The sequence below is a fragment of the Larimichthys crocea genome, chromosome XII (assembly GCF_000972845.2).
Source record: "Larimichthys crocea isolate SSNF chromosome XII, L_crocea_2.0, whole genome shotgun sequence".
Classification (NCBI taxonomy): Eukaryota; Metazoa; Chordata; class Actinopteri; family Sciaenidae; genus Larimichthys; species Larimichthys crocea.
In genome coordinates, this window is record NC_040022.1 from 1,505,163 (window position 1) to 1,514,631 (window position 9,469).

Here is a 9,469-nt window from a genome sequence, read left to right on the forward strand (position 1 = left end):
TCATGTATACTCATTTAAATACATTGAATGCAAGAGATTTTCTTTGGTGTGCACGAACTGCTTGGAAGAAAGTTGAGGGTTGAGGGAATAGGAATGAAGGGATGAGGGTCAAGAGCGAGCAATCAGGGACGAATGAATGCACGCCAAGAGTCGAGGAACGAAGGGATGATGATCAAGGCATAAGGGATGAGGGATGAAGGGAAGAGGCTAGAGGGATGAAGAATAGGTGGATGAAGGGTAAAGGATGAATGTCAAGGGATGAGTTGAGGCTAAAAACAATTTAAAGTTGTTTTTAGCCTCATCAAGCAGCAGTTTTAAAAACACCCACAATGTTTCCTGCTCAGCACCAAACAGCAGACAGACGACGTGAGCAACTAGCTCATGAAGAGTTTATTATAAAGTTACATATATTTATTTATATTGGACGTGTAACTACGCAGGCGTTTGCATGTTTCTGGTTCCCCCAAGTGGCCAAACAAGGAGTTATTTAGTGTTTAGTCAACATTGTATACAACACATAACATAGTTTAGAGTATGTGTTATTGTAAATATCAGCCTCCTTGTCATATTCTATCGGTTCCTCCTGCTCGTCCTCGCACAGCATAGATATTTATTTTTTGAGCGGTGTCTGTGCTCCTCTTCTGCCCTCCAACATGTCACTTTGTCTCCAGCAGCTGTCTCTTACTAATGGCCTCGACCTTTCCGCTCCTCCTCCAGCCTCCTTCGAGCCTCGCCATCATTATCACAGCTCACTGTCACACTCTGTGCCGCTCACTCCGCGTCTCGGTGGGATAATTAACATAATTGGACTTTATGACATTGATGGACATCAAGGGGGGAAATTGGGTAAAATGGTGACTCGGCATAGAAAGATAATAATCATGACGATGGTTGATATAATTGTCAGTGTGACTCATAGTGAATTGTAAGGATGTTCAAAAGTTACAGCCAGTCTGTAGTTAGTTTGGCTTAACACAAAGACAGTTCTTATGTTAGTGTTAGCTTCTTCTTCTTACACTAAAGACAAAGACTAGAAGCAGTTAGGCCACAGTTAGCGTGAATTCACACAGGACAGGATCATCGGACACAAATCAAATTAAACTTGTGGCGTAAATTGCGAGTTGGACCAAGTCAGAACACACACACAGGTAGATGATCGCGTTTAGTCCATGAATCCACCTTGATAGTCTGCACTTCAGAGATATTTCAGGCTGTCTGTGGAGGTTTGACCAATCTGAGTGTGACGTGGGGCTCTGTTTTCCTATATGTAGGATCTGGATCAACCTTTTGCCGACACCCCTGCGTTGCAGACTGCCGGTGCGAAACCTCAGTTTTTTGCCGGAGCGCCTGATCCTGTGTGAATCCAGCCTTAGGCTGCTAGCAGTAGCTCCATATTTGCTGTAGAGGCATGACAGAACACTAAAAGCTAAATAGGCTAAAAACATTGCTGACAGGATAAAGAATGGACAGCGTATCTCTGACGTAACACGGGTTTCTGAAGAGCTCTCAGGTCCACTGATGATCCATGTCTAGCCAGGAGGCAGAAGAGACTACCAAGATGGTGACAGCCACATCCAACAACCTGTGGGTGACATCATGGATACAATGTCCATTCTTTATACCGTCAGTGATTAACATCAGACTTGATTTGACTGATTCATCTTCAGTTTGAGTTAGACGTAAAGAGTGAGACAATGAAAAGACACAGCTGAACGTCTCTCCTCTTTGTTAGCGCATGAATAAAAGATGATGACGTAAGGGGTGATGATGCTGATAATTAAGATGATGAAGGGCAGGTGCTGGGTCGTGCCGGGTCGAGCTTAGGCGCAAACACAGCCGGTCGCTATGCAACCGTGTCCACCGGGGGGGTCCTTGTAAGGCCTGGAGCTGGGGGTGAGACGAGGGGGTCGACACAACTCTACCTTGAAACCCCACAGCATGCTAAAAATAGACCAGCGGTGTGTGTGTGTGTGTGTGTGTGTGTGTGTGTGTGGAGAAGTGGAGAAGATTTAGGGAAGGAGCTACAAGCCAATGAGTGAAGACAAAGTATTGACGCATTAGCAGAGCAGTGCGTAAAGCCGCTGTAATACGAGGAGTATCTGTCTTCTCCGAGAAAGCTTACTTACCTCACACACACACACACACACACACACACTCATTCATACTTGACTTAATGTGCTAATTGTATATTGTGCTAAAAAAAGACTGAGGCTAAAGCTGAGGCTACATGTCCCAGGCAGAAAAGTAGCATCCTCACCAGTTGATCTATGCAGAAGACATAATGAATGTTAGCTTTTTGAGTTCTTACTAGTTTTCACTGTTCATATTCAATATAAGCATCTTAAGACAAACCTCTAACCTCAACCTTTGACATCCGGACTTTTTTCAGACATCTTATAAATAGATAGATAGATAGATAGATAGATAGATAGATAGATAGATAGATAGATAGATAGATAGATAGATAGATAGAGATACTTTATTGATCCCGAAGGAAATTAAGGTGTCCAGCAGCACATACATGTAACACATTACACAAAATCAACATATCAAAAAAACGCATATCACCGCTGCTTGCTCTTTCATCGGACAAACCAAATTAAACGTCTTCGTGTCTCTATTTTGCAGCATAAATTTGCGAGTCAGACTCAGATTTAGAAGCTGGCTACATGAAATAAACAAAACCAGAACACAACAGGTAGAGTATCAGAGTTTAGTCCGTGAAACCACCTGGATAGTTGGCGGCCACACCGCGTGATAAAAGTTGGATCCAGCTCAACTTCTCCGCCGCATATCGCTGCGTTTTTTGGGCTGGAAACGCACATGGAAAAACCTGCGTTCACGAGACAGCCCTAGTTCTTACGCAAATGTTAGCTTCTTGGCTTGGTTGTTAATAACATCTCCAGCTGACTTTTTAAAAGTTTGAAGCAGACAAATATGCGTTTTCTGAGAAAACTTCATCCCTTTCTGCTTTACTTTCCTCATGCACATACACACTTTGATACACACCCCATCTCCTTTTATAAAAATACCCAAGGACAATCCTCACTATTAATAGGAAGTGTTGTCAACTGGCTCCGGAGAAATGGGACCTTCTGTTCAGCTAACTATTTTTGCGGTCCTTTGTAGCCATGACCCCTTACACTGTTAATTACATTCATTTTCCAAATTATTAAAGACAACAAAAGCTGGTTTTATAGATTAAATCCTTAAAGAACTCTTATAATATTGATTTATTCTAACATTAAAATATTTAATCTCCTTGCATGTATTTTCATAAAAGGCCACAGGCATTGTTTTCTTCTCTAAGTGCCCATCATAGGCTCCCACAGAGAATTGTTCCAGAGCAGCAGTGATGGACTCAGTGTTATATTATTTACTTGGCTCCTCTTTCAGCACTGGGCTCTTTTGGTTCCAGCTCTGGAGCGGTAATGGAGCGCCACACATACTGGATATGATTTATAGGCCCCGGGGTTGCCTTCCAGTAGCCCTGCCTTCCGCTATTCCCCCCTGACAGCTACAGTCTGTCCACATGTACGCACACGGTGACACAAGTGTTATACTACACTATTTGTAAGCTACTTTGTTAGCATACATCTTGAGCGATATTTATCCTTGACTTGTGTGGTCAGTTTATGTTAACGGTAGCAGAGCTTCTTGTGTTCTTACGCTAATGTTATCTTGAGAAAACAAAGTCCCATTAACTCAAGATTGCAAGAAAATGACTTATATTATCCCATTATCTTGAGAAAACAAAGTCCTGTGTTGAGATCTTGAGTTAACGAGACTTAGTTTTCTCAAGATAATGGGATAATATAAGTCTCGCTATCTCGCAATTTTGAGAAAATTATCCTGTTATCTCGAGCTTGCAAGAAAATTATCCGTTATCTCAAGATTGCAAGAAAATTATTCTGTTATCTCGTCTTGTTATTTCGAGATTACAAAAAAATTATCCATTAATCTCTAGAAAACAAAGTCCTGTCCTCTAGAGATCATGAGAAAATTATCCCGTTATCTCGAGAAAACAAGTCTGGTTACCCAAGATCGTGGAAAATTATCCCATTATCTTAAGAAAACAAAGTCTCATGTTGAGATCTTGAGTTAACAAGACTTTGTTTTCTTAAGATAATGGGATAATTTTCTCACATTCTTGAGAAAGTCTCGCTATCTCGCAATCTTGAGAAAATTATCCTGTTATCTCATCTTGTTATTTTGAAATTACGGAAACATGATCCAGTAATCTCCAGAAAACAATGTCCTGTTATCTAGAGATCATGAGAAAATTATACTGTTATCTTGAGAAAACAAAGTCGTTAACTCAAGATCTCACACGGGACTTTGTTTTCTCAAGATAATGGGATAATAAGTCTTGCAATCTCGCAATCTGCAAGAAAATTATCCTGTTATCTCATCTCGTTACTTCGAGGTCACGAAAAATGTATCCTGTAATCAAGAAAACAAAGTCCTGTTATCTAGAGATAATGAGGAAATTATCTCGTTATCTCTTCTTGTTATCCTGAGAACGCAAAACAATTATCTTGTTATCTCAAGAAATAAAATGAAATTAACCCATTGTCATGAGAAAATGGAGGAAATCAAATGCATGACCGCTGTTTGCTTCTGTTTATTTCATACTGTGTGATCAGGTGAGTGTTGCCGTGCCACAGTGAATGTTTTCCTGAACACACAGCATAGATGGAACTTCATTTTCATTAGAACTGTTGCAGAAAATGCTTATGCTAATGAGACAATGATTACATGTGCCCATTGTTGTGTGTGTTCTGCTCTCTCTCTGGCAGGTTAGTTGGCACAGTTTGGCATTCTCTGAGCTTTAGAGTATATTTAACCCTGTGGCTCCCCTGCCGGATGAACCCGCCATATACGGGCCTGAACACGGGCAGGCAGGCTGGGAATGACTGGGTGCATGGGGCAGCGATGACAGGATGATGGATGAGTGTTGAGCAAGATGAGGGAGTCCACTATGGAGAAGTTAAGAGAGAGGTTGCGGAGGACGAGAGAGCTCAGTAACGCAGGGTGCTTATCACCTCTTTGCTTGTTTTTTATTGACCAGCTGTGGCAGACTCTTTGTTCTGCCTTGTCATCTCTTTGGGTAATTTATAGGACGAATACAGTCAGAAGACGTCTCAGTTGCAGGTTCATCTGACTTGCATCTGATTGATCAATTTGATATATTAATGCTGCCATAAAACATACTGTACATAAGCAAGAACTCAAGAGGCTAACATAGGCTAACAGTGTAAGAATTAAAGAAGCTAACATTTGTCAAAGGCTCTAGAAGCTTTGATTAGCGTCAGAACTTAAGAAGCTAACATTAGCATAATAACTAAAGAATCTAACGTTAGCGTTTAAACTCTAGAGGCTAACTTTAGCAGAAAAATTAAAGGATCCAACGTTAGCGTTTGAACTCTAGAGGCTAACGTTAGCATAAGAACTAAGGAATCTAACGTTAGCGTTTGAACTCTAGAGGCTAACATTAGCATAAGAACTAAGGAACCTAACGTTAGCGTTTGAACTCTAGAGGCTAACATTAGCAGAAAAATTAAAGTATCTAACGTTAGCGTTCGAACTCTAGTGGCTAACGTTAGCATAAGAACTAAGGAATCTAACGTTAGCGTTCGAACTCCAGTGGCTAACGTTAGCATAAGAACTAAGGAATCTAACGTTAGCGTTTGAACTCTAGTGGCTAACATTCGCATAATAACTAAAGAAACTAACGTTAGCGTTTGAACTCTAGAGGCCAACATTAGCATAAGAACTCTAGAACTTAACGTTAGCGTAATAACTCTAGAGGCTAACATTAGCAGAAAAATTAAAGAATCTAACGGTAGCGTTTGAACTCTAGTGGCTAACATTAGCATAATAACTAAAGTATCTAACGTTAGCGTTTGAACTCTAGTGGCTAACATTCGCATAATAACTAAAGAATCTAACGTTAGCATTTGAACTCTAGTGGTTAACGTTAGCATAATAACTAAAGAATCTAACGTTAGCGTTTGAACTCTAGTGGCTAACATTAACATAAGAACTCTAGAACTTAACGTTAGCGTTTGAACTCTAGTGGCCAACATTCGCATAATAACTAAAGAAACTAACGTTAGTGTAATAACTCTAGAGGCTAACATTAGCATATGAGCTGACGAAGCTAACATTGTGTGCTGTAATTAAAAGTGTAACAGTAGCCATGTGAGAGAATATAGAAATGTGACCTTGCAGACACAAGCGTCACCGTTTCTGAGCATGTCACAGTATGTTCAAGTGTGAATGTGAGACAGACACACAGACAGACAGACAGACAGACAGAGTGTATGATATGCATCAGACAGGTGTGTGTGTGTGTGTGTGTGTGTGTGTGTGTGTGTGTGTGGACATCTAAGTGTGAGCACACACACATGAGTGTGTGTATTTGTGTGTGTTGTGTGTGTGACAGGTGTTTAGCTGGTATGGTGCTAAGCTTTAAGTGCTGTCCCAACCCAAGCCCTATTCCTGGGGTATACACACACATGCACACACACCATAATAGTAATCATCAATAGGAAGATACATTAATTGAAAAGTGTTATTATCATTATTATTTTACGTTTAACTTAATCATTTATACAAGTGATATAATCACACACACACTCACACAGGTGCACAGGTTTCTGGATGGTCCACCTGACACTAAACCCTCCCTCGAACAAGGTCTAATCCAACATTAGTGCAATAACTCAATGAGAAAACTCAATGTTCCTGACGTATGCATTTAGTACGCATGCAAGTATTTCGTTGTTCTAAAAGTTGTAAAATTTTAACATATTTAACGTAAAAATGCTGCAACAAGCTCATATCGTATGTGTAAACTATATAAGTTACACATCTTAAAATCAAATCTTGAGAAAGACAGACCTCAGTATATCTACAGCCCTGCTGGCACGTTGACTACAGTTTAAAATAAAGCTCTGTAAGTGTGAACAGCACTTGTTTATACATCATAAAACCAAACTGAAGGTCCCATCCAAAGAATCTGCGTGACTGACGGTGTTATTTATGTCACATTTTGTAATTATCTGAAAGAATTAATGCCTTTAATGAGACCTGATATCAACAGTTTTAATTTGAAGTGGCTATATAATTTGAAACTACAACAAATCCCGACCTGTTCCCAGACTTCTTCTTGAGAAGTCATAAATCAGAGAGATTTAAACGTGTAACACAAGAAGTACAGTAGCTGGTACAGAGCCATGTACTGATGTCATAAGTCTTATAAAAGACTGGACAGGCATCTGTAAACAAAACCATAACACAGATCTTGGAGACACGCTGCTGAACTCTGTGTGTGTATATATATATAGATGTGTGTGTGTGTCTTGAGTTGTGTTGGCTCTGCTTCATTGTAAATCCCAGTAAGATCTTCTGAGGAGGAAGTGGCTCTTTATCGGTTTCTAGTCTGTCCTTGGACCAGAGCGAAGGTGGGGGTGGTGTCTCCGTCTTAGCCTGAGATTTGGTGACATAACAGAGCAACACGAGGAGGCCTCCGTAATGTGTCCTCACGTTATGTTTTCAGGGACACGCTTACTTAAGTGAGCTACTTCTGCTCTTGGTTTACCTCCAGGGACAGTTTTCAAGGCACGTGGCAGCGGCAGAGTGATGAAGTGGGAGCAGCAGAGGACAGCGATCATGGGCTGGTGAAACAGAGAAGAGGGAGATTTCAGGCAAGAGACAGCTTGGATGGCAGGAGGTGGAAGGATACGAGCTGGACGACAATAGTTACTAAAAGTTTTCACAATCAGAAAACGTCACTAGACCAAGCCAGGCTAGCTGTTTCCCCCTGTTTCCAGTCTTTGTGTGAAACTAAGCTGCTTGCGACAGCTTCATATTTATCACACACACGTGAACACTCTGCACATCCCACCTTGATGTAACCTTCAAGCCTCGGCGTAGCATCTAGGGGGGTCTTCGCCTGCAGGGTGTCACATTCTCAAACCTCCCTGAAAGAACACCGAAATTCTGCCATTGTGTCATAACTGCCTGCCCACATGCCCACGGCACTATTTATACCAGAAGAGCACAACTGCTGCTATAGGTACAGTTACAGTGAGGCACTTCAAACCCCAGCTGCCCTGCCTCAGCTAATAATACAATGCAGTATACGCACTAGCTACCTACACACACACACACACACACACACTTTTGGCTACTTTTGGCCCTCACTGTCCGTCCTACCTCAAAGTGCTTCCTGTATCTATCACAGTGATGAGCAGCCACAGGCAGGCAGTCCTGACGTGCCCACCCTCCCACACCGAGCCGCCTGCCAACAAGCCCTCACACACACACACACACACACACACACTGGTTACATCACGACCAAGCCTGTCCCCGTCCCAGCTTCAAATCATTATGCACATAATCATTTAAGGGGTTAGGAAAGGCAGGATGTTTGTGACAGGTCCATCAACTGAAAAGACACGCAATTATGCCGAGATGTGACGAGTTGAAGTCCTGGATCTTTGATTTTAGACACTGAAACATGTCGGCCTCCACTCGTCCTCGAGACACTTCTGAAATACTCTAATACTCGTGTTTGACTGTCATACAACGCTGAATCAAAGTAGATTTTATCTGCCATTTATGACACTGACAGACTTGCAGATACAGGTGTAAACCAAGCAGCAACCTCTGTGGCTGTGAGGTAAAGCCAACATGGAAGTGCCAAAAATTGCAGTTCCTCAATCGTCCACTTGAGGCTGGCTACAGAACGAGTCAATCTCCATAAGCCCCCATGTTAAAATGTACAACAGCCTTTTACAGCCTGGTACAAAAAACGATTTTGGTCTAGTTTGGTATAGTTATATATTTCCCTATTCATGACACCTGAATTTATATATATAACTCACCTGTTGAAATTATATCAAGGCTTAAGTTATGCATAATTAACAGCGAGGCTGCGTTGATTGACAGTGTTGTTATAGATGGCTTGTTTGAGCAACCAGGTGTCATTCTGCCTGTCTCAGGACGCTGATGATCCACGTCTTGGCCGATTTTTAGATTAGCTGTGAGTGATGTCACGAATACGACGTCCATCCTTTATACTGTCAGTGATTACAATCGATACATTAATCTTGGTTTGTCCAATTTGGGCTCCCGTAGAAACATGATGGATCCACAGCGTCTGTAGATATGACAGACTCATTCTAACGTAACAAAAACATAACAACTTTAATTTTCAGATGATTAAACACTAATAAAAACACAGTTGTGGATATTATATTCAGTTTGTGCCATTTTCTATAAATAGAGCCTCAAACATTTGACACACTGGACCTTTAACGGAGGAAAACAAGTCTTATTAATTTAGATCACTTTATCACAATTTGTTTTCACTTTGATTAAACAATGTTTTTTTGTGAATCTAAAATTGAATCCAATGGGGTGCTTTGTTTTCTTTATTGTTTTATGATGGTCAAACCTT